Source organism: Urocitellus parryii, chromosome 12 (assembly GCF_045843805.1).
Source record: "Urocitellus parryii isolate mUroPar1 chromosome 12, mUroPar1.hap1, whole genome shotgun sequence".
Lineage (NCBI taxonomy): Eukaryota > Metazoa > Chordata > Mammalia > Rodentia > Sciuridae > Urocitellus > Urocitellus parryii.
Window position 1 is genome coordinate 99886566 of NC_135542.1, and position 27458 is coordinate 99914023.

Genomic DNA, 27458 nt, shown 5'->3' on the forward strand with positions numbered 1-27458 from the left:
GAAAGAGGCAGCCCATAACCTTCTGGTCCATTTTAACAAAACATTTTCTAAATACAGTTATTTGTCCTTTGAAACATGGTCTGTAGTACTCTTGTAATTTTTCCAGGAGTTTGAATGTATAGCTTTGGAGGTATTCCTATTTATCTTTGACCATAGTTACCATATTAAATAGGAATTGTACTAGTACCTGCCCATGTTTTAGGTTGCCTGTGACAATAGTTATAGGTAGTCTCTGCTAAGAGTTAGAAACCACTCTGAATCTGGGAGTTGCAGCTGTTCACATCATAAGGAATCTGTACTTAGCTCAACATATAACGGGCAAACTGTTAGGTAGGAGTTCAGGGACTCCAAAATGGCAGATGCAGGGTACAAGAAAAATGCTGCTGGAGGACAAGATAGAAAGATGAGTTATCATGTCCTGTTTACACTAAGTCCCATTACCATGACCACTCCCACCACAGAGGACTAAAGGCCCAAGATATCTCCTACCACAGGTTCAGTATTCTAAAATGACCAATGGAGTAAAGTGGGCAGCATTCTAACTAGGTATTCTAAAATAACCAAGAACACTATTCTTATCGGGTACTCTAAGGTAACCAATGGGAACAAATGGGTAAGGTCTTTGATCTGTCCATATAGAGAACCAGATGCCTCATAGTCCAGCATATAAGACACTTCCAGATATCAGGGTTTGGGGCCTCTGTCTGTTGCTCAGCCCACTCTGCTCTATGCTCCAGAGTGCTACTTTCATCTTCACATTCAATTAATCTGTACTTTTTATGTTACCTCTGTGCGTCTTGCTCAATTTTTTGTTTGGGACACCAAAGACCTGAAGTCCAACTGGACACCCCATAGATAACATAATCATGTCCAAGAATAAATGTGAGGAACACGGGAAAGTTGTGCCCAAGAATTTAGTGACTTTATCACTTCTGGAATGGAGTGGTAGGAGCTCAATTACTCAGCCTCCTACACAGATTCCAGGGTCATACGAAGTCTAAGCTACAATTATTATGACTAGGGGAGTTTTCTTTCTTTCTTTTTACTCCTCTTGCTAAAGATTTGTTGTCAATAGCAATCCATTCAGGTTCAGTGTCTGGTGCTTCAAGAACTACAGCTTCCCTGAAGTGAATGGAGATTCATAGCTGATAGCAAACCATTGCCGAGAATGAGTTCACACAAGCAAAGCAATAACTCCATTCAAAGGACCAGCGGTTCAGCCCGATAATGTCCTCCTGAGAAGAATAGGTTCCCCTTTAAGCACTAGGATGTGATGAAAAGGTAGGAAATGGTTGCTTTGTCAATATTGCTCAATGGATTTACTTTGGATAGTGATGACCTACCTCTGTTTTATAAATCATCTCAAAAGTTAACTTTGGAGTTCATGCTGAAATGTGTCTCTGCTGGGAACAATCTGCCTCTGATAGAAGATTTAACACAAAGCTTTTTTTAAAATTTTTTCTTCTTTTTTGTCAAAAATCTTCTTTTTGACATTTCTTACTATCTTATCTTGGTTTGATTTCCCAAATAGACAAAGGACTTGATAGTTGGGGTAATGACTATATTGGTGAAAAAAAAAAATCATTTGGTTTTGTGTGATTCATCCACCAAAGCTGTCTGTAGAGATTAAATGAATCAGCAACTTTGCTAGACTTGGTCTAGAGAGGAAAGCTTGAACTATATGCACATGATGATGGAACATTTGTCAAGGGAGTAAAGTTGTTTTGCAGGAGGAAAAGTCAGCAAAACCGATCTATTTTGTCTGTTTAGGTCCAGTGTTCCTGTTACAACTAAGCCTGAATGAACCCCCAAATTATCTGTAATTGATACAGATGGTTGGGTTTTTCCAGCAGAAAATCTAAAACATCATCTATTCATTCCATATTTTCACTTTTTAATCATATTTTGGCTAGTTATATTATAAACACATGTCATCTAATCCTGTACCTACTTATATAAAATAAAAATGAACTAATAAAGAATATACTGTGAAAATTAAATCTCCCTCCCCTTTCAAGCAGTATTCCCATCAAAGGTATCCACATTTATAAAGCTATTCAATGTATAAACAAATTAATACATGCATACTTAACATTCAGTCATATAATCCTTTATTTCTTTTTATAATGGTGCACTCTATTTTCTATTCTGTACCTTTCTTCTTTTAGTTAGCAATACATCTTTGATCACAAAAGGAAAAAAGAATTTAAAGTGCTATTACATTGTCCAAAAAATGTAATAAAGTCATTCCTTGGACTTTTAAAATTTTATACTATATTAATTACCCAAAGTAAAGAAGATTTTCTTAAATAGAATAATTTCTGGGGTGGTAAAAGGTTTAACTGTAGCTCTGCTGGCATAGACTTGATTTTCAGATTTGGTGAGTTTAAAGAATTCACTAATAAAAGAGGGCTTTGCAACAGTTTCTCCCTTTTTTGTATGTTATTACATAAACTTATTCAATTCCTGTAGAGAGGGTACCAGTTATATAACAGATATTTAATTAATTGGTAAAAATTTGAAAAGTGCAAAGGACCAAGTCATAAAATGTGGTTCATTCACCAAGAAAAGGAGGCCCAATTAAAAAGTAACATACAATTCAGGGTATGTGTGTGCACATATATATGTGTGAGTATGTGTGTGTGTGTGTCTTATCATACATAAAAAGCATATATATATATATATATATATATATATATCTTTTACATAATATGAATTTATAATCTTGTATATACATATGTATGTATGTGTGTATGCATGTGTATATATATGTATGTGTGTGTGTATATATATATGACACATTGATCACACAAAGGGATTGGTGTTTGTACTTCCTAAGTTAGAGATTTCACAGTACAAAAAGTACCACTTGAACACAGTTAGGAAGAAAGAAGTTTTCTGACAACAGCAGAACATATGTAGTGTTTTTCCAGTTGGCTGAAATCACATTTAAAAAGCACAATTAAAAGGAAGAAGACCTCAAGAAAGAGGAGAAGAAGTTCCAAAAAAAAGTAAATATTTTATAGAGAATGCATGTTTACATATGACTTGAGGTTAAAGTTTAGAGGTGGAAACACTGGAGAAGCAGATGGACACATAAGGAAAAGAAAGTTTGTTTTGCTAATGGAAAGTATGCAAGTATGACATTTCATAGTGGAGCACCTCATTAAAGTATTTAAGAAGAGAGACTGATTTGTGTTTTGAAAAATATCACATAGAGTTGAGTTGGAAAAAGCCTGGAAGAAGAGGACACTTGAGGCAGAAAAAAATATTTAGGTGATATTCTTCAGGGATGTGCATAATAAAGATCTTGAAAATAGTAGCAATAGGATCAGAGAAAGAAATTATGTTGAACGATGTCTGATAAAAATCAAGTTCTTGTATGAAGACATGAATGGTGTCACTATACTTTGTATACAACCAGAGATATGAAAAATTGTGCTCTATATCTTAATATGAATTTTAATGCATCCTGCTATCATATATAACAAATTAGAATAATTTTTTAAAAAAAAATCCAATGGATTCAGTGAAAACTTACTAATAAATGGGAATGAGTTAAAATGAAATAGACTGAGTTTGGGGTTCCTTTTCTGAAGCAAGTACAACTTTCCTCCTGAAAGAAGGAAGCTACCGGCTGAAACCCAGACCAAAGAAGAGGGAGGAGAACAGAGATGGCCCCCTGCCTTTATTCTGTGTAATACAAGATAACTAAATCTGCATGTGTGTATCACATAGCTTCTTTCTAGAAATCATATAACCACTTCTGTGGGACTGCTTAGGATGCAATCTTCCTAAGTGCACAAAGTTAATTTTTCCTTTTCTATCTTTTCTCTATTTCATATACAGGCAGGCAGCTGAATCCGGCCAGCTGTGGTGCAGGCACCTTCCCTGAGCTAGACTGCTGATACTAAGGGAAAGAAGGAAGGAAGGATAGCTCCCAGGAAAATATGGTGGATGTGATGATAAAACCTTCTCTACTTTGGAAAGCATTCATTACTTTACTTACTCCTTAGTTATCATTATTGCTAAATTATGTTTTGAAATGGGCTTATTGACATAAAACAAGTAATAGTAACTATTATCATGAGGAATTGTCTGCATATCTGCCACATGAACCAACCAATATGTCTTTTTTTAGGTCAGGAAGAAAAATAATATACCTATTGCATCTACTTAGTTTAGAATAACAGGAAACTAAGACACAAGGAATAATATAAATGACCTGACAGCCAGTATTTAATAAATATATCCAGTTTCTTATAAACTCAGTTACCAATTTTTGTATTACAGAATATGTCTCAATGTAAGCATGTGCAGGTTGATTGTTTGCCATTATTTTAATCAGGCTCTGCTATTGGTTAATCATGTTGGTCTTTGACATGTCATTGAATTGTTCTAGCATTCTATTTTCTTATTTTTTTAATAAAATAATAACCAAACTGCACAAATTGCCTCAGAGCTCTGAAATATAATCTGTGATAATATCATAAAAAAACAGAAAAAAGCATTTGGAAAAGCATAATTCATGAATGGCCCAGTCATACATTCCTAGCCATAAATGTGTTACTTATGGATTAAATCTGAAAATTGCATAAGCCAGGTGTTCAGTTAGTAAATCACTAAGTAAGATATGACTTACCTTCAGTTAAACAGGACCTGTTAGGAATTCACTGGAAGGGGCTTTGTGGTATGATTTAAAAAAAAAAAACAACTCAAAAACCCAGCAAGAGTCATATATTTAAATAAATGCAAAAACTGTGTGACTAGGCTAAGATTTGAGATCAGACTGTGAATGCAAGCATTTCATGAAATAGTTACATCAAACATTGCATATACCTAAGGAGTTCTATAAAGGCTCTCAGTCAATGTTCAGGGAGCTATCTCTTTCAGTGAGCATTTGAATTCAGTTGTGTGTACTAGAAAATGAAGACACCAGAGATAACAAGAAAGAAGGTCCATTTTTCATTGAGACAACAAAATATTTGGTGAGCATATAACACAGTATTGGTTAATGGCTCGGGTCTACACAGCAAAATAACTGCAATTCTCATGAAATTTCTTTGATCAATATTTAAGAGATAACAGCTGACACCAGCAATGATATTCAATAATTACAACTATCAATGTAATACAGACATGAAGCCAATCAGAATGGATATCTGAACAAGCAAAATGGGTTCTGAGCATAAGCAACTAGTAAAGCCACCTGAGGACATAATAGCTGAGTATCAACTTTGATATAAGTGCTTCTGGTAGAAAGAAATAGGAAAGCATCAAAGGGACATGTCAACTGAATCATCGCTCTAAAAATTTTCCAACAACCCTTCCCAGTGTTTCTACAAATATTTCATGGGTCAAACAATGTCTATCACAGAATCTAGAAAACCTAGAGCCACTTTTGTTGTTGTTCAGTTTCCTTATTGTTTTATTTGCTTTCACGTTTTACTCACAAATTAAGTACATTTCTTCCTCCTATAAAATCATGATTATCTTACTACAGAGGAAAGGGCTAAATTGCTCTGTGGCAAAAATCTCTGAAATCTAGCAATTTTTTTGTAATGTCTGGGGCCAGTTTTCTGATATGACAGAAAACTAACAAACTCTTTCAGACTTCAGCCCTGTTTCCCTCGAATTGATAATGTCAGCAACTATATGTGGATTTAATTTAACACAATATTAAAATAAATCTTGCTTAATCACTATTGTTTCATTTACTCATGTATGAAACAGGACACGTTTCCTAAGTAATTAATACTATTGAAGGGTTTCCTCAAGTTTAGACTGCCTATAACTAGACTTCAGTTTGCAAATTATATCATTCTTCTCCAAAAGGTAGACATACATTTCTCAGTGTACTTTTAGGTTGGATTCTTATTGTTTCAGAACAGAAGACTGAATGCATGGCTCATGTCTTCATTGTTTGCTGCTAGGAAGAGAGAATGAATTGGACATAACTTTCCTTTGTTTAGATATGAGTATATGACCAGTGTAACTCCAAATCATGTACAACCAAAAGAAAGGGAAGTTATGCCCCATGTATGAATAATATGTCAAAATACATTCTACTGTCATATATAACTAAAAATAACAAATAAAAAATTTAAAAAATAACTGCAGGGGTTGTGGCTCTGTGGTAGAGCTCACCTAGCAAGGGTGAGGCCCTGGGTTCGATCCTCTGCACCACATAAAAATAAATAAATAAAATAAAGGAATTATGTCCAACTACAACTAAAAAATAAATAAATTTTTTTTAAATTAAATAAAAATAAGAGTGAATAGGAATAATCTGAGAAGAAAGTTTAAAACTCGAAATTAAGGTATATTGTAAGGCAAAGAACTGAAACTGGAGGCAAACAATTCTGTTGCTTTGAGGAAGAGGATTGTGCTCTAAATTCATCAAGATAAAATATGAACTTCCAAGTTACAAATCAATAAATCATCAAATATGTTACTATATTTAGAGTATCATTCTATCCAGGAAAATTTAGTACTTATCTAGTAAAAGAACATTTAAAAGTAAGAGGGAAATTGGTACTGAAAACTTAGAGAAAAACGAAAATTCAGTGGAAGAAATCCAGCCACTGAGAGTTTGGCTCCCAGAGTGGAATCTTGATTGACTTCATCTACTAAGGCAGGAATTCATGAGATAAGTTAAAGAAAGAAAATAATACAACCTGTGCTTAAAAATCTTGGGAATTAGAGCCCAGTGCATGTGGACTGGGATCCAAGTATAATAGGGTTCTCTATTCTAGGTTATAAGATTTAAAACTAAATTTCTAAGTTTGGGTCATAGAGTTCCTTGGAATTCTTCTTGAATATCAAAGTTGACTTAAGAATGAGACAAAAGAGAAATAAACCTTTCAGTAGAGGTTCAATTGCTTAGTAGTATCAATGTGAGCAATTGGGTGTGAAAATTCTAAGTCAGTCATTACAACCTGAGCATCATTTTATGACTTTCAAGACATTCAGATACAGAAGGACCAAACGTTTTATAATGCCTATAACAAGTTCTATTTTAGGTTAGCATAGGAAGCAGTTGTATGTAAATTGAAAGATGCAGGAGTTCATATTAAGATGAGAAACGTTAATGAGAAAGTGCTATATGGTATTGTTATTATCACTGAATTCCAATTTAATTTGATTTTTAATGCCATTTTAACAGTATTCATTAAGGCAAATAAAACAGTTGAAATTGAACCTGTTAAGGAGTAATCAGAATTGATAAGAGCAACAAATATAGGTCAAGAAACGGTGAGCCACAGACACTGTGTCTGTGTCTATGCCCTTGTCTTAGAGCAGTGGTAGATCTCATTGGACACAAAGAAAGGTAAAGATATAGAAATTTAACTCTGGTTAGAAAGAGATGGATGGATACAAACATAAGATAGAGTGACTATGAAATGAATAATTCCCCCATATTTCAAGTTCAAGGTTTTGTTTACTATAAGCATATTCTTTAAAAATGAAAATGACCTTGAAAATTTGAAGCTTTAAATTATCAGACAATCTATGTGAACAACTGAATTGATTCAATTCAGCAAATATCTATTTAACACTACTAAATTGCCTAGCTTCATGGATCCAGCCCATACCTGGAGCAGAAGAGTCAAAATTTTAAGATAGACCTCAAGGGCTGGGGATGTGGCTCAAGTGGTAGCATACTCGCCTGGCATGCGCCTGGCTCTGGGTTGGATCCTCAGCACCACATACAAATAAAGATGTTGTGTCTGATGAAAACTAAAGAATAAATATTAAAAAAAAATTATCTCTCTCTCTCTCTCTCAGAAAAGAAAAAAAAAGATAGACCTCAAGCCATTTCCCCTGAAGAAATGTTAAAAATTAAGGTTCTCCAAAGTGCCTGGTGCATAGTAGCCACTTCCTAAGTGTTGATTATCTTCCTTCCTCCCTTCTATGCTCAAATCAATGTGAAGGAAATGCTTAATTGGAAATTTTTAAAAAAAGTAAATGAGAGTAGCACTATACAATTTTTGAAAAGAACTCACCATTCTCTGGAACTATTTGTCTGTCAGACTTATGAGTTTTGCTTACTGCATTCTTTCACTTAGGAAGTGGTTGTACCCTAGGAGATGTGGTAAGGAAAGGACCACACGGTCCTTCTCCCCTTGCACAGTACCACCAACTGCTGTCTGGTGGATGTTTCCATAGCAACAACCAAATGGCTTCTGGGGCAGGGGGTATACTGGGATTCTTTATGTAGCCTCTCTCTTTCCTTTAGCAGTCAGTGGCAGTCTGAGTTGGACAAGCTTATAAACAGACAGACATTGATTTGAAGCTGCAGGAATTCCAGGGGAACCAAGTTCAAAGCAAATCTTCGACATGTCATCTTCTAAAAGTTCAGAGGGAAAAAGAGGAGCTTCAGACATATGTTGTGCAGATCTTAAATCAAAGAAAGTATCAATCCCCTATTATTCAGTTAAACTGATATTTGAGACTAGTAAAGCCAGTAGAATTGGCTGTGGATCTGTAGTCTAACTATTGATTTAGATTCTATGAAGAGGCAGTGGAAAGCACCTAGGTCTATCATCCTATAACAACAACAACAAAATCAACTTTACATTCCAATTAATAGATGGCCATATAGAACTCACCATTTCTTGCATTGGGGAATACCCTATTGGAAAAATTACAAATTTTACCATTGGATAGTTTTAACTCTATCAAATTTCAATGAAATTTACTTCAATCTGTTTTTTCGGAAGAAAGATAACAGTAAATATTCTATCCTTAGCAATATTGGACTTGTAGGTGGGTGTAAGTATGGAGTAGGGATCTTAATTCATCTTGGATAGAGAATAGCTTTATAAATTTTATTGATTTTTTTAGTTTCCATCATGAAATTTTTTTTTATTTTCACAAATATCTGAGCTCTTTTTTTGTCATGAATAATTCTTTACAGTTTCATGTTGTTTATTTTTTAAACAGAGAAGACAAAAAGAAAATATCTTGAGTTCTGTCCAATTTGGGGCAGTTTCTCATTTCCTACTATCACCCCCCCCCATGTGAAGTAGATAGAAACAATGCAGAGTGTGTGTATATAATCAAGTAGGAATCAAGTAATTTGAAGAGTTTGAAAGACTTATTAGGATAATGAAAGGTAAATTAATTTCAAGAGGAAAGTATCTCAATCAAGCATATCTACATTCTGCTGTCTGTGTCAGTTAAATACATCAAATTCTGAAATTTTATTTCTTTAAGGCTATGCATATAAAATTGTTGTGCATGGGTGGGAGTTTTGAAGTATATATCACAAAGGAAATAATTTCAACTTATTGGGAAAATGATAGACTTCAAATAATCATATTAACTTTTCCTCTAAATTATTATGTTAGTGAAGGAACTTATTTATTTCAGAATGGCCTAGTAAAAAATAGAATGACCGCTTTTACATGTTAATCGTAAGCAGCTTGCAGAATATAGAAATATGTTCAGAACTTGTAATATTGCTTTTAAAATAGAGTAATTCATTACATTACCACTTATTAACAAACTACATAGAAAGGCAAAAGGCAGTAAAAAGTTGAAATAGCAAAAAAAAAGAAAAAAAGAAAAGAAAAAAGTACTAATGGAAGAATAAGTTTTAAATTTCATTACCTATATCTCTCAATTTCAAGTGATTTTCTATCAGTTTGTATAATACTATTTGATAGCAATTTTGGTACATCTTCATTTTGTTTATCTTGGTTATTCTAGACATGTTGTTCATTATCTCTGGATCTCATCTACCTTGTGGTTTACACATACCTCACCTGGTTTGTTAACTGCATTAATCTTTCTTCCCCAATTTTCTCCTATGTTGACCTGTGCATGCACAAGTTCTCAAATATTCTTACCTCACTCTGTAACATTCCCCCAATCATCTTGCCTTTACTAAAATCTTAATGTTGTCTGGTATGAGTAAATACCTCTCTGGAGGAGACTGCCTTCACATCCCCTTACATCTTATCTGTCTCATGGTTGGAAGCTAGAAATTGTTTCTAGGTCTATACTTCTACTCCATTTTCTAACTTTATAAGCTCTTTTGAGGTTTGTGCCATCAACATATAATCTCTTTTTTATCTAGTTGCTGAAATCTACAAACATCCTTCACTGAAATTTTGACTACCCTCAGTTTACTGCAAACCTGATCTCCAAATTTCTTTTCAACATCTCTATCTTAGCCATCCATTCCCAGCATCACATCACAGATTTTAACAGACATTGAAAATTCCCAACATGATGAATTAAAACTGACTGCAGATTTTTATATTTCCAAGCTAATCTATGACATTTAAAGAAATCTCTAGCCTTTGTGAAAAAATGATTGTTGAATATCCCAAATGAAAATGAGTTCTGCTTACTTTTAAACTCCCTGGGAGCAAATTCTGTTCGTGTGGCTAAGTCTATTTGAAGTGTACAGTGAGGAGAGGATGTGCATCCTCTTATCCCTTGCTTTTTCTGATTAAATGACTTTGGAAGCCATATATTGCAATAACAGCATCTCAAAATGGAGAAGGTCTAAATAAATTCTTCCAAAAGTGGAATAATTAACACTTTCATAGGACAGGGATATTCAATGGTAGAGCGTTTCACTACCATGTAGAGGGTGGTGCCCTGGTTCAATTCCCAGCACCACCAAAAACAAACAAAAAAAAAAAAAGAAAGAAAGACAAAAAAGGAGATAACACTTTCATAATATACTTTGATTCTTCCCAGGTAAATCAGGTAAACTGCCTTTTGTTGTGTTGGCCAATGAGAATTTGAGGATATTTTTATTGTTGTAACTAATGTTAATTGTCCCAAATAATATAGTCACCTGTCACTGTAACAGTCCAGTGACTTTCTTTCTTTTTATGCAGTAACATAATTTCTGCCTCTAAATTTCTCTGGTATCTTCACTCAAAAAATACATATTACATATTCATTAAAAATGTTGGTGCACAATTTTTGTAAAAACTGTCAAGACTCGAAAACTGCCACTATATCTCTTTATATGATAAAAATGTTCACATCCCTTAAGAACTCACAGCATCATTAAAACTTGAACACTTCCCTCTATGCCCTAAATTACTACTCTCTCCTGTTTGTTGTTGTTGTTTTGTTTGTTTGTTTAACCCATGAACTTCTACTGTTCTGCCCTCCAGCTACCATCTTTTTGCTCTATATTTTCTCTTTATGGATTGTTCTTCACAGATTTCCATGTCTGTGAATGTCATCCACGCTTTCACTGTCAAAATTTTCTTTCTACCTTCGACGGTACTCTCAAGAGAATTCAATTTACTGCTTGATAACTTCAGTAAACATGGCTCAAAGTTCTCAAAGATAGCACACACACATCTATATTAAAATTGGAATGTTTTCCTCCAAGATTTTTCCTGTAGTATTACACATCTCTTTAAATGTTCTCCAACAGGAATATTAGAAATCTATGCTATTAATTATAACCTGCTTGAATTCAACCAAAGATTCAACCTATAATTGAGTCTGTCAATTTTGCATCCCAAACATACTTCAAATTCATTTTCTTTCATTGAAGACTTTGCAACCTAAATTGCCTCCATCTTGTTCTATTGTAAATTATTTATTTCTATTGCTGTCCTTGTTTTAATTCTCAAACCATTGTGCTATATACTACCAGCTTTAGCCCTCTTTTTTATACAACTGCTAGATCTTTTAAAATCATAAACGCATTTTCACATGCTAGATTTAAATTACTAGTAGATTTCGATTGCACTGAGAAGAAATTTCAAACAAATTATAAAGTGTCATGTGATTTGATTCATACTTGGCTTTTCTACTCCATCATTTATAATTCTTCTTTGCTTACTCTACTCAAAATATCTTTTATTTTTGAAAGCAATATTTACCTTTTAAAACAATTTGACATTTACAAAACTAGTTTTTACCTAGTTCCTTTTTCTGTTCTAGGATCCCATCCTGGAGAACAATGTCCGAATTACTCATTGGCCTCCTTAGGCTTCTGTTTACTGTAACAGGTTGTTAGACTTACCTTGTTTATGATGACAACATTTGGGGGGAATATGTAAAATGGAATTCTATTAATATTTGCCTGCTTTGTTTTCATGATTAGGTTTGGATCATGGGTTTGAGGGTTAAAAACCACAAAAATAAGGTGTGTGCATCACATCATATCAGGGGTACCTACTTTCAACTTCACTCATCACTGTTGATTTTGTCTTTATAGGCTGAGTAAGGGAGGATCAAACTAATCTCCTCTTTCCTACTTTTCTCCTTTATGGAAAAATCGTGTTCCACCTCCTTCCTGACAAAGCACACACATAAGTTAATTGGAATTCTTATGAATTCCAATGGGAATGGGAAAAGCTGCCTCTGCTCCACAATTTATTAATCTATTTAATCATTTATTTACATCAATTTGAATTTATTGGTGCTTATTTTATACTTTGGAATTCAATCCAATATGATTTTATTGATTATTTATTTATTCATTCATTCATTTAGGTCAAATTGCCCTGCTTTGGCGTTTTTGTTTATTTAACTTTTCTCCAAGCACTTTCTTCTTTGCATTACAGGAAGCTTCAGGCTCAGCTTTTCTACCTCCTGTATCCCCTTAATCAACTATTTTATCAAGTTTCCTTTTGTTTGTGTTGAACGTTAACAGAAATTGAAATTGGGGAGCTAGCTGTTTTTACTGCCACTGGGGTATCATTGCTGACACAGCAAGGAACTAGTTGTGTATATACTGACACCCACACCCACACACATATCAATACGTATTTCTGCATGTATCCAGCTGTACCTGTGTTAAGCTGAAAAGGACTTGGTTCATAGTGATGTCTTCAATTTTGTTTCACTACAACTTGGATCTTTATATTTTACCCTGGCTCATCTGTACTACCCTTTTTTAATCCAGCTAGCACCTATGGTAATTCAATTACCATTCTCAATATAAAATCATTGGTATTGTTAACCCATACCTTCATGAGATACAGTATTATCAACTGGAGTACAATACTTATGCAAAATATCGTTTGTCTTCATTTTATAGATTCCACTTTTTGAAGTTACTTAGATTCATAATAATTCCTCTTTTTTTCCACTTCTTTCATTCTGTTTTCAATTTTCACCAATCTCCTAAATAAACTTTTGAGTTTTTCACACATTAAGCTTTGCTTTTGTGCAGTAAAATTCAGAGTTTGGCAAATAATATAAAGTCATGCATCATGCATAAGAGTTTCACCAACCTAAAAATTCCCCTGTGGCTCAATAAAGTCAAGTCTTCCTCCCTTCTCCCCAACCACTGATAATTTTTATTATCTTTATAGCTTTGTCTTTTCCAAACAGTCATATAATTGGAATCATTTACTTTGTAGCCTTTTCAGACTGGCCTCTTTAGTTTAGTAAATTGCTAAAAGAATGAATTTTAAATGTTATCGCCACAAAGAAATGAGAATTATGTGGAGGTGATGGATGTTTTAATTTGCCCAATATGATGTTTCCCAGTGAATATGTGTATTGAAACTTCACATTGCACCCCATAAATAATTATTATTTGTCAATTAAACATAAAATGTTTACTTAATTAATTTTTAATTACTTTTAACAGAATGCATTTAGATGAAATGCATTTAGAAATCAGTCTTTTTTGTGGCTTGACAGCTTACTTTTTTGTACTGCATGATATTTTATTGCATTTATGCACCATAGTCCATCTACTCACATATCAAAGGACATCTTACATGGTTCCATTTTTTTTCTGAATTTAAGTTTTTTCTCACCTTATTTTACATTCAAACTGTCTCATTTGCATTACCTTTCAATCTATGTATGACTGTTGTTAAATATTATTCAGTACCTAAATGTCTATTTTATTTTACAGAAACTCTTTGTCTGCCCTAACCCTAGTATCCCATATAATTCTTTCCTATAGTTTCCTTTTTGGAGACTTAGCAGTGCTTAACCCTATTTGCACTACATTTTCTCAGCTTACTTTAGTAGTTTATTTCTATATGACTATGACCTTATTTGAGTTGGCTCAACTCTGGATCCCCAGCACCTGTTAATGATTTCTGACACATAGTAGGCTCACAACATATGCTTTCTGAGTTTGTTGGTAAACCATCATAGATTTCCAAAATAACTGTGACCTAGATAATCTTATTCATATTTTACCTTGAGAAACTAAGACTTAGCAATGTTGAGACTTAGCAACTTACATAGTTGAACAGTTTTTAAAATTGATGTTCTTATTTTTTTAGAGACAAGTGTAGAGATTTTTATCTTTTAAACTTAGATATTCATAGTGGAAGTCCAGTTTTCCTACTTCACAAACCGTGCATACTTGATTGGTACTCCAAATGAAGATGTTACACATAAGAAACAGTATTATCCAGCTCAGAAGAGAATTATCTTACAAACCTGCTGCTTCCAGAACATGAGGTCAGAAGTGAGCCCTCAAGGAGGTGCAAATGATCTCATCAAAATCTTACACAATTTCATAAATTCTTCTAAGATTTCTTGATTTTTAATTATGAATGAAGTGTAGGTTAAGGGGAAAATATTAATTAAATCTTGAGCTTCATGGTCACAGTGAAAGCTGTCTTTGAGCCTAGAGGATGGTCATTTTCCTACCTCTGTGTATTTTTCTACTGGCAGCTGCAGCAAATATTCATGAGCTTCTACCCATCACAGGCTGATGGTAGAATCCCAGTGGTTTTCACACTTTTTGTTTCTTTGTGCCCGATAACAGATTAAATTGAAGCATTTGGCACTGCAGTAGAGACTGGGCTCAGAGATTTGTACAGTTTCATAGATTTCTTTGTCTGCATGAAACAGTTTGAAACCACTTTTTTCACCATTGATTTATTTTTATTTATTTACTTATTTATTTTTAATTTTTTAAAATTATTCTTTTAGATATACATAACAACAGAGTGTATTTTGATATATTATACATACATTGAGTAAAACTTGGGGGTTAGAAATGGGAAAGACAGTGGGATGAATCAGACATAACTTTCCAGTGTTCATATATGACTATACCACCAGTGAAACTCCACATCCTCCACATCATGTACAACCACAAGAATAGTATCCTAATTTGGTTGATTTTTATTGACAAGGTTTATAAAATCAAATATTTTAAATCAAAGGCCAATTTGCAGGCCTCATTAAGTTGTTTGTTCCATTTACTTTTTTATTAAGTAAAACATTCCCTGAATTAAACCTGGGAAAATTCCTGTAAACATTCAGTTTATCCCATTTTTATATATTTTTTACAATACAAAAATTTGTGCACACTCAATTTTATGTAAAATATCTAAGTATGACATTGGTGGTATCTTCTTTTCTCAATTGTAGAGATAATTTATTAAATAAACTGATTCAGATATTCTATTTAAAAGAAAAAACAGTAGCGTTTTAAATTCAGGAATGGTCTATATATTCATGTAGATCCTGATTAGTCAAAATTTAAAACCTAACAGCTTTGATTCCACATTAAAATGTTTAAAATAAATATATTATCCCTTTCTGGAAATACTTTATCAGAGATATCTGCTAGTGCCTTCACATTATCTTGTCACATTATGCCTGGTAATTTTATTCTAATTATGAAAGTGGCTAGGTTTCCTGTAAATATCAGCATTTTATATGATCAAAAGCAGTTAATAAAAATCAGTTCATTTACTATAAGTCCAATGTGTTTGCATTTAATCCCACATTTTCCCAATCTTCTTTAAGCTTTTTATGTGTTGATTTCATCTGTGTTTAATATCAAAACATATCTACAGTCACTTCTGTATTGTTAGTACTAAAACTGGAAATTGACACTCTTGTGGCAAAGCAGAGTTAGACAGTTAATTCACTTTTCCTGTGCCTGAATTCTGACTTTCATTGCTGTGTCATGCTGTCTAGCTGAACACTGACACCTTAAGAGTTTACAAGTGTAAAGATACCTACCAATGTGAATTTAGAAATTGATATGTATGAAAGAAATAAAAATATTTTATATACACAACAAATTGGTTTTTTAAACTACAAAAATAGCATCTGTCATTTCTTTCATGCTGACAATATGACATACAGAGACTCGAGGGAGAAAAGTTCTCATTTAGTCATCTGGCTAGCTGTAGCTTGTGTAATTTAATATGATGAACACACTGCCACTGAGTTTTCACACTGACAGAAGAGACGTGTATTCAAAATATCTCATATGCTAAATACTGCAATAGTTTCTACATGCATAAATATGAGTTATACTGTTTTATTTTACTTGATTAAAATGATATCTTAAGCAAAATAATCTTAAGTGCTTCAAAACCCACAATGGCTGAAGAATATATGACTTTATATAAGGAAATTCAAAATGTACAAAATACAATAAAATGCAAGAAACAATTGTTGCCATGCAAAATTTTAAAACAACAACTGCATAGAAATGCATTTAAAATGGCAAACTCAAATTTACTTAACCCTGAAGAAAAAAAGATCGACAGTAAGTTCTACCAACACAGTGCTTAGCAAGTATTTAGAAAGGCAAATGTATTTATTCTCTTTGCTGGTCTAATGGTATAAATCATATCTTCAAATATATGGAACAACTCTTCTATGCAAGTCCTGAATCTCAAGAAATTAGCTCTTACACAGTTGTCTTTATGAAATCTTTTATTTCAGTTAAAATCATAATAAGGATAATATTCATATGCCTCTTTGAAAATCAGCTTCATTGTGACTTCCTCCAAGTTAGCACTGTCCAATGATTTCTTTACCGTGTCCTTTAAATTTTCATCTTTAAGTGGTTTCTCTAATTTCTAATTAAAGGTTCATCATCTAAACTATTCTCAGATTCACTTTTTGGGGACTGTTGTGATTCTTCTCAGTGGTATTACTAGCTGCTTCTTAACATTTGTACATTTAGAAGTAGCTTTTGGTTTAGTGTTTTAGTTTAGTTTAGTTGGTTTTTTGTTTGTTTGTTTGTTTCATACCAGGGATTGAATCCAGGGATGCTTAACCACAGAGTGACATAAGCAACTCTATTGATTGATGGATTGATTGATTATTTATTTATTGTTGAGACAGGATCTCACTAAGTTGCTTTGGGTCTTGGGAATTTGATGTGGCCATCCTTAAACTTGCAATCTTCCTGCCTCAGCCTGGAGTTGATGGGATTATTGCTATGCCCCCCACCATGTCCAGCTGGTTTAGGTATTATTTTCCTCATTTGGGTGTCTTTTTTGCAAATGTACTTCTTCTTCCTCTCCTTATCTTCATCTTCTGAAAATTCTTCTGTGTTTTTTTTTTCTTCATCATCATTACGAAACTCATCTGACAGAATTTTAGAATATTTGGCTCACTTTTTCTTTTCTGCCATTCCAGAACTGTTCCGTTCCTTTTTTACTGAAATTGCTACAATTTATTTATCTATTTATCTATCTATTTATTTATTTATTTTAGATTTTGACTGGTTTTCAAGAAGACTTTGGATATATTAAGAAATTCAAGACCCTTTTCACCAAATCAAAGAATCTTCCAGACACAACCTAATATGCATTTCTAAATTTTTCCAGCATTCCCTCCTTTATTTTATACTGAATACTCCTTTTTCTGAATGGAAAATCCACATTCTTCTTTCTTGAGGACACTGAGCTTCTTCTGTTGTAGAGTAATTTGTATAGATTTCTAAATTCTTTCTTTCCATTTCCTTACTCATAAGGAAATATATCTTTTCAATTTCACAATGTTTTGGCCCCTTTCCTTAAGCATCCTCATAAGGTAGACATTTGTCTTGTCAACCTCTCTCCTTATCTTTTTTCCTCTGCCTTCTATGAGAAAACTGTTCTTTTTCTTCATTCACTTGGCCATCTTTGTCCTCATCCTCCTCTCTGGGACTGTGTATTTCAAGTTTCTTCTTGGATACAGCTGGGTAGGGGGTTGGGAGTGGCAGAACAGCTGGGTAGGGGGTTGGGGTGATAGGGGGATCTGAGACAGCAGTTATGCTGTGGGCATTGGGTCTTGCCCACTGCAGGTGTGCAAGAACAGGAGATGGCTCAGAGAAGCTGTGGCCTATGCTTAAGCCAGCTGTCTGTTTTGCTCAAAAATGCTCTCTCTGCTCCATACAATCCTAAGTCCATTTTAAGCATGGATACTACATACCTGTACTGACTGTGTCACAGGGTATAAAGATGTACTACAACCATCATCACCATATTAGCTTCAATCTTTCAACAATTGTTATTACACAGACCTATTCAAAATTACATTAATGAATATAGTTGCTAAATTTATTTTCATTTTTCTGTGTTCACAGTAGCTCAGCCCCAATGCACAAGATGAGCCCCCCTTTTTTTTCCTCCTAGGATTGAGAAGATTAAGAGGAACAATGATGGACCATCCGTTCACCAAGTTCATGTATCTCAAATTGTAGAACAATATTTGGTTATAAGGTTCTATTTAGTAATTCTGCATGTTTTCTGTCATTGTTTATTTTTTACTATATTCATAGAAAAAAATTCCATTTAAGATATAGTGAACTTCAGTTTTATTTATTTTGTTTTGTTTTGTATTTAGCTTGGTGATGACACCATGCTCTTGTGAAGGCCCTCTGCCTGCTTTTGACATCACTTTTTCACTCCTTACCACACTCAACCTCATTGTGAAATGTAGATGAAATGAAAATATATTCAGTAAACAAAATAATGTGAATCAGGTTTTTTTTTTTATTTCACTGTTTAACGGCTTACACTTTTGAATAAGGTGTTGTTGTTTTTATTCTATTTTTTTAAAAGAAAACAATAAAACATAGGCTACTTAAATTTAAAGTCACAGTCTGCTGACATTGAGATCATCCTTATATGATTCAATGTATCTGTTATTTTATAATGCAAATGATATGGGATTATTTAAGAAAAATATATAAATAATTAGGCATATTTTAATTACATCTAATCATATAATCACACTTTGTATATATAATCCTGTAATATTTTGATAAATATTCCATAAAATGTTTGTATGATTATATTACATATAGTGCTTATACATAGATTTATACAAGTGTCTTAAAAAATGAAATGAAACACATACATCCCATATGTCAACTGCCACTCTTATGCCTAAAATCTATTCTGTGAAAATGAGATACCTTATTTTATTTAATTAATAACTGTACATAGCTATTTAGATGTTGCTCCATTTTCCACCACTTCTAACAATACAGTCATAAATGCATCATTTTCTATTGTATTATTTTTAACATAATTTACTACACAATTTTAGGGTTAGCATTGAACTTTATAAAAAGAATCCAAAATGTGTATTAGAAGGCTTAGAAAAAAATTATTATTAAGGAAGTTGGGGCCTAATCCCACATGACAAAGATTAGGACCTACTTTTTCTTCTATTAGATGTAGAGTCTCTGGTTTAATTCCTAGGTCCTTGATTCACTTTGAGTTGAGTTTTGTACATGTTGAGAGATAAGGGTTTAATTTCATTTTATTGAATGTGTATTTACAGTTTTCCCAGCACCATTTATTGAAGATGCTATCTTTTCTCCAGTACATGTTTTTGGCAACTTTATTGCCGCAGTCCAGCTGCAGCAAAATAACCAGGGGGTGACGAACAACTTGTGTACATTGATACAGCAGGAGTGGGAGCCGTTTATTGTAGGACAGGAGGGGTATATATACATTCCACACAGCTTATCTTAATTAACATAAACTAGATACAGCAGTCAACCAATAAGGAATCTCCACACTTAATGGCTCGCTGGCGCCACTTCACAAACCACTCCCTCTGGCAAAATGCCAGGTGCCATCCTGACTTGTTTATAGACCCTAACACTTTGTCTAATATAAGTTAATTGTAATTTTTTGTGTTAGTCTCTGTGTCCTCTATTCTGTACCATTGGTCTACCAGTCTGTTTTGGTGCCAATACCATGTTGTTTTTGTTACTATTGCACTGTAATATAGTTGAAGGTCTGGTATAGTGATGCTACCTGCTTCATTCTTCCTGTTAATGATTTCTTTAGCTATTCTGAGTCTCTTATTTTTCCAGATGAATTTCATGATTGCTTTTTCTATTTCTATGAGGAATGCCATTGATTTTGATTGGACTTGTGTTAAATCTGTATAGTGCTCTTGAAAGTATGGTCATTTTGATAATATTAATTCTGCCTATCCAAGAGCAAGGTAGTTCTTTTCATCTTCTAAGGTCTTCTTTGATATTTCTCTTTAGGGTTCTGTAGTTTTCATTGTATAGATCCTTTACCTCTTTCATTAAGTTGATTCCCAAGTATCTTTTTTTTTTTGTGGAGGTTATTGTAAATGAGATAGTTTTCCTCATTTCCTTCTCAGAGGATTTGTCACTGATATACAGAAATGCCTTTGATTTATGGGTGTTGATTTTATATCCTGCTACTTTGCTGAATTCATTTACTAGTTCTGGAAATTTTCTGGTGGAGCTTTTTGAGTCTTCTTCTATAGTGCAAGAATTAAAACCAAGAATCAATAAATGGGATGGAATCAAACTCAAAAGTTTCTTCTCAGTAAAAGAAACAATCTGTGAGGTGAACAGAGAGCCTACATTCTGGGAGCAATTTTTTAAAATATTTATTTTTTTATATGTAGATGGACACAACACAATGTCTTTATTTTTATGTGGTGCTGAGGATTGAACCTGGGTCCCGCCCATGCTAGGTGAGCGCTCTATTGCTGAGCCACAATCGCAGCCCCCTGAGAGCAAATTTTTACCTCTCACACATCAGATAGAGCAGTAATCTCTAGGGTATATAAAGAACTCAAAAAGCTAAGCACCAATAATAATAATAATAATAATAATAATAATAATAAATTGGCCAGGGACCTGAACAGACACATCTCAGAAGAGGATATATATATAAAATCAATCAATACATATATGAAAAAATGTTCATCATCTCTAGCAATCAGAGAAATGAAAATCAAAACTACTCTAAGATATCTCTCACTCCAGTCATAATGGCAGCTATTATGCAAACAACAATAAGTGTAGGAGAGGATGTGGGGAAAAGGTACACTCATACATTGCTGGTGGGACTGCAAATTGGTACAGCTAATATGAAAAGCAGTATGAAGATTCCTTGGAAAACTGGAAATGAAACCACCATTTGACCCAGCTATCCTTCTCCTCAGTTTATACAAAACAAAACAAAACAAAAACTTAAAAACAGCATACTACAGGGACACAGCCACATCAATGTTTATAGCAGCACAATTCACAATAGCTAAACTGTAGAGCCAAACTAGATGCCCTTCAGTGGATAAATGGATAAAAAAATGTGGCATACTTACACAATGGAATTTTACTCAGCAATAAAAGAGAATAAAATCCTGGCATCCGCAGGTAAATTGATGTCATTGGAGAAGATTATGCTAAGTGAAGTTAGCCAATCCCCAAAAAAACAAATGCCAAATGTTTTCTCTGATATAAGGAGGCTGACTCATAGTGGGGTAGGGAGGGGGAACATGGAGGAATTGATGAATTCTAGATATAGCAGGGGGTGGGAGGGAAAGGAAGAGGGTAGGGGATTAGCAAGAATGGTGGGATGTGATAGACATCATCATCCAAAGTACATGTATAAATACACAAATTGGTGTCAACATACTTTATATACAAACAGAGATATGATAAATTGTGCTGTATACATGTAATAATAAGTATAATGCATTCCACTGTCATTTTTAAAAAAATTAATAAATATTATTATGTCAATAATCCTACTAATATTTTATATATATATATATATATATATATATATATATATATATATATATATATTTCCATCAATTATAACTATTTAAATTCTGTCAAATCTTAAATCCCAGATATTACTATGTCCATTGTTTTTGAGTTCTATTTCTGGCAAATTTGAAAGTTCTCATACTAAATGAATATTTTCATTTCTTCTATAACATTTCTTCTATTCCCTACTGAAGGGAAATGTAACTTATGTATTTATTACAATTTGTCACAAAACATCTCATATTTGGGAGAAAATGAGTATAAGCACATTTTTGAGTGTGTGAAAAACCTGTCCTATGGTACACAAAGAATGGGTTTTCAGACCAGACTGACTTAAGTATACTACCTGCAAGATGCATTTGAGACCTTTTGAAATGATTTAATACCAAATATATCTCTTGCTTTGTTTAGCCACTGAGCAGATTTTTTTATTCCTTTTAAATGTATTTTAAGGAGGACACTAGATAAAAACAAGTTCTAAAAATGTAAGATGAAGTATATTTTATTACTCTGTTTTGGAGATCTTTATTATGCTATATTGAATATAACATTTATGGCACTGGCCATTTCTATAACAGATCTCTAATCAATAATATTATGGTTTATGAGAAAAGGAATCACATCTTTGATTGATTAGTAAATTTTGAGTTCCAGTAGGAGAGGAACATGTAATTTGTTTTTTATTTGTGCTTCTTTTTTTTTTTAAAAAAAAAACACTATATTTGAATTTTATTAAGATTAAGTAATATTCCATTGTATGTCTACACCAGTACCATACATTGATAATTCATTTATCAATCAATAGATACTTGGATTACTTTCAACTTTTGGCTATTGTAAATGATGTGGTGAAGAACATGAAAAAGACTATGTTTTCAATTTCTTTGAGTTCTAACTCATAAGTCGAACTGCTAATGATATGGTAATTCTATTTCTTTTTTTTTTTCTTTTTTTTTTTGTTGCTTAGCCTCACTTTTGCTGAGGCTGGCTTTTTTTTTTTCATTTTTATTTTTTTTTAATGTTGGTCGTTCAAAACATTACATAGTTCTTAATACATCATATTTCACAATTTGATTCAAGTGGGTTATGAACTCCCAATTATACCCCGTATACAGATTGCTGAATCACATCAGTTACCCTTCCATTGATTGACATATTGCCTTTCTAGTGTCTGATGTATTCTGCTGTCTGTCCTATTCTCTACTATCCCCCCTCCCCTCCCCTCCCCTCCCCTCCCCTCCCCTTTTCTCTCTCTACCCCTTCTACTGTAAATCATTTCTTCCATTTGTATTAACTTGTCTTACCCCTCCTTTCCTCTTATATGTCATTTTGTATAACCCTGAGGATTGCCTTCCATTTCCATGCAATTTCCCTTCTCACTCCCTTTCCCTCCCACCTCTCATCCCTGTTTAATGTAAATCTTCTTCTCAAGCTCTTCGTCCCTACCCTGTCCTTGTTTACTCCCCTTATATCAAAGGGGTCATTTGGTATTTGTTTTTTAAAGATTGACTAGCTTCACTTAGCATAATCTGCTCTAATGCCATCCATTTCCCTCCAAATTCTATGATTTTGTCATTTTTTAATGCAGAGTAATACTCCATTGTGTATAAATGCCACATTTTTTTATCCATTCATCTATTGAAGGGCATCTAGGCTGATTCCACAATCTTGCTATCGTGAATTGTGCTGCTATGAACATCGATGTAGCAGTGTCCCTGTAGCATGCTCTTATTAGGTCTTTAGGGAATAGACCGAGAAGGGGAATAGCTGGATCAAATGGTGGTTCCATTCCCAGCTTTCCAAGAAATCTCCATACTGCTTTCCAAATTGGCTGCACCATTTTGCAGTCCCACCAGCAATGAACAAGAGTGCCCTTTTCCCCACATCCTCTCCAGCACTTATTGTTGTTTGACTTCCTAATGGCTGCCAGTCTTACTGGAGTAAGATGGTATCTTAGGGTAGTTTTGATTTGCATTTCTCTGACTGCTAGAGATGGTGAGCATTTTTTCATGTACTTATTGATTGATTGCATGTCCTCCTCTGAGAAGTGTCTGTTCAGGTCCTTGGCCCATTTATTGATAGGGTTATTTGTAATCTTATTGTCTAATTTTTTGAGTTCTTTGTATATTCTGGTTATTAGGGCTCTATTTGAAGTGTGTGGAGTAAAGATTTGTTCCCAGGATGTAGGCTCCCTGTTTATCTCTCTTATTGTTTCTTTTGCTGAGAAGAAACTTTTTAGTTTGAGTAAGTCCCATTTGTTGATTCTAGTTGTTAACTCTTGCGCTATGGGTGTCCTATTGAGGAATTTGGGGCCCGATCCCACAGTATGTAGATCATAACCAACTTTTTTTTCTATCAGATGCCGTGTCTCTGATTTAATATCAAGCTCCTTGATCCATTTTGAGTTAACTTTTGTGCATGGCGAGAGATAGGGATTCAGCTTCTTTTTGATGCAAATGGATTTCCAGTTTTCCCAGCACCATTTGTTGAAGATGCTATCCTTCCTCCATTGCATGCTTTTAGCCCCTTTATCAAATATAAGATAGTTGTAGTTTTGTGGATTGGTTACTGTGTCCTCTATTCTGTACCATTGGTCCACCCGCCTGTTTTGGTACCAGTACCATGCTGTTTTTGTAACTATTGCTCTGTAGTATAGTTTGAAGTCTGGTATCGATATACCGCCTGATTCACACTTCCTGCTTAGCATTGTTTTTGCTATTCTGGGTCTTTTATTATTCCATATGAATTTCATGATTCTTTTATCTATTTCTACAAGAAATGCTGTTGGGATTTTGATTGGCATTGCATTGAACTTATAGAGAACTTTTGGTAATATCGCCATTTTGATGATGTTGGTTCTGCCTATCCATGAGCAGGGTATATTTTTCCATCTTCTAAGGTCTTCTTCTATATCTTTCTTTAGTGTTCTGTAATTTTCATTGTATAAATCTTTCACCTCTTTTGTTAGGTTGATTCCCAAGTATTTTATTTTATGGGGGGATATTGTGAACGGAGTAGTTTTCCTCATTTCCGTTTCAGAGGATTTGTCGCTGATATACAGGAATGCCTTTGATTTATGCGTGTTGATCTTATATCCGGCCACTTTGCTGAATTCATTTATTAGCTCTAATAGCTTCTTTGTAGACCCTTTTGGATCTGCTAGGTATAGAATCATATCGTCTGCAAATAGTGATAATTTAAGTTCTTCTTTTCCTATTTTTATGCCTTTAATTTCTTTCGTCTATCTAATTGCTCTGGCCAGTGTTTCGAGGACTATGTTGAACAGAAGTGGTGAGAGAGGGCATCCCTGTCTTGTACCAGATCTTAGAGGGAATGCCTTCAATTTTTCTCCATTCAGAATGATGCTGGCCTGTGGCTTATCATAGATTTCTTTTACAATGTTGAGGTATGATCCTGTTATCCCTAAATTTTCTAGAGTTTTGAACATAAAGGGATGCTGTACTTTGTCGAATGCTTTTTCTGCATCTATCGAGATGATCATATGGTTTTTATTTTTAAGTCTATTGATGTGGTGAATAACATTTATTGATTTCCGTATATTGAACCAGCCTTGCATCCCAGGGATGAATCCTACTTGATCATGGTGTATAATTTTTTTGATATGTATTTGAATCCTATTCGCCAGAATTTTATTGAGGATTTTTGCGTAAAGGTTCATTAGAGAAATTGGTCTGTAGTTTTCTTTCTTTGAAGTGTCTTTGTCTGGTTTCGGAATCAGGGTGATGTTGGCCTCGTAGAATGAATTTGGAAGTTCTCCCTCTTTTTCTATTTCCTGAAATAGCTTGAAAAGTATTGGTGTTAGTTCCTCTTTAAAGGTTTTGTAAAACTCTGCTGTATACCCATCCGGTCCTGGGCTTTTCTTAGTTGGTAATCTTTTGATGGTTTCTTCTATTTCCTCTATTGTTATTGGTCTGTTTAGGTTGTCAATATCCTCCTGACTCAATCGGGGCAGATCATAAGACTTAAGGAATTTATCTATGCCTTCACTATCTTCTATTTTATTGGAGTATAAGGATTCAAAATAATTTCTGATTATCTTCTGTATTTCTGAAGTGTCTGTTGTGATATTGCCTTTTTCATCCCGTATGCTAGTAATTTGGGTTCTCTCTCTTCTTCTCTTCGTTAGCATGGCTAAGGGTCTGTCAATTTTATTTATTTTTTCAAAGAACCAGCTTTTAGTTTTGTCAATTTTTTCAATTGTTTCTTTTGTTTCAATTTCATTAATTTCAGCTCTGATTTTAATTATTTCTTGCCTTCTACTTCTTTTGCTGTTGTTTTGCTCTTCTTTTTCTAGGATTTTGAGATGAAGTATGAGATCATTTATTTGTTGGTTTTTTCTTTTTTTGAGGAATGAACTCCAAGCAATGAATTTTCCTCTTAGAACTGCGTTCAATGTGTCCCATAGATTCCGATATGTTGTGTCTGTGTTTTCATTTAACTCCAGGAAGTTTTTAATTTCCTCCTTAATGTCTTCTAAAACCCATTGATCACTCAGCAACCTATTGTTCATTCTCCAAGTGATGCTTGATTTTTCCTTCCTTCTTTTATCATTGATTTTCAGTTTCATTCCATTATGATCAGATAAGATGCATGGTATTATCTCTACCCCTTTATATTGTCTAAGAGTTGCCCTGTGACATAATATATGGTCTATTTTTGAGAAGGTTCCATGTGCTGCTGAGAAAAAAGTGTAGCTACTTGATGTTGGGTGGTATAGTCTATATATGTCAATTAAGTCTAGGTTGTTAATTGTGTTATTGAGATCTATAGTTTCCTTATTTAACTTTTGTTTGGAAGATCTGTCCAGTGGTGAGAGAGGTGTGTTGAAGTCTCCCATGATTATTGTATGGTGGTCTATTAGACTCTTGAACTTGAGAAGAGTTTGCTTGATGAACACAGCTGCACCATTATTTGGGGCATATATATTTATGATTGTTATGTCTTGTTGGTGTATGGTTCCCTTGAGCAGTATGAAGTGTCCTTCTTTGTCCCTTTTGATTAACTTTGGCTTGAAATCTATTTTATTAGATATGAGTATGGACACTCCTGCTTGTTTCCGCAGTCCATATGAGTGGTATGATTTTTCCCAGCCTTTCACCTTCAGTCTATGAATATCTTTTCCTATCAGATGCGTCTCCTGTAGACAGCATATTGTTGGGTCTTGTTTTGTGATCCATTCTACTAGCCTGTGTCTCTTAATTGGTGAGTTTAAGCCATTAACATTTAGGGTTATTATTGAGATATGGTTTGTTCTTCTATCCATATTTGTTTATTGATGTTACTAACTCTGATTTTTTATCCTCTTTGACTACTTTCCCCCCTTTACTGTCCTATCTCCCATTGTTGGTTTTCAATGTTATTTTCCATTTCCTCTTCCTGTAATGTTTTGCCAAGGATTTTTTGAAGAGATGGTTTTCTAGCTGCAAATTCTTTTATTTTTTTTTTTTTATTTTTTTTTTTGTTTGAATCTTTTTTTTTTTTTTTTTTTTTTTTTTTTTATTGGTCGTTCATAACATTACATAGTTCTTAATACATCATATTACACGGTTTGATTCAAGTGGATTATGAACTCCCGCTTTTACCCCGTATACAAATTGCTGTATCACATCAGTTACCCTTCCATTGATTGACATATTGCCTTTCTAGTGTCTGATGTATTCTGCTGTCTGTCCTATTG

The 27458-nt window shown here is 33.8% G+C and overlaps 1 pseudogene; it reads right to left on the reverse strand.

The window, feature by feature from the left end:
• Positions 1 to 17068: 17068 nt before the first annotated feature.
• On the reverse strand, positions 17069 to 18633 carry LOC113187948 (uncharacterized; annotated as a pseudogene).
• Positions 18634 to 27458: the final 8825 nt, after the last annotated feature.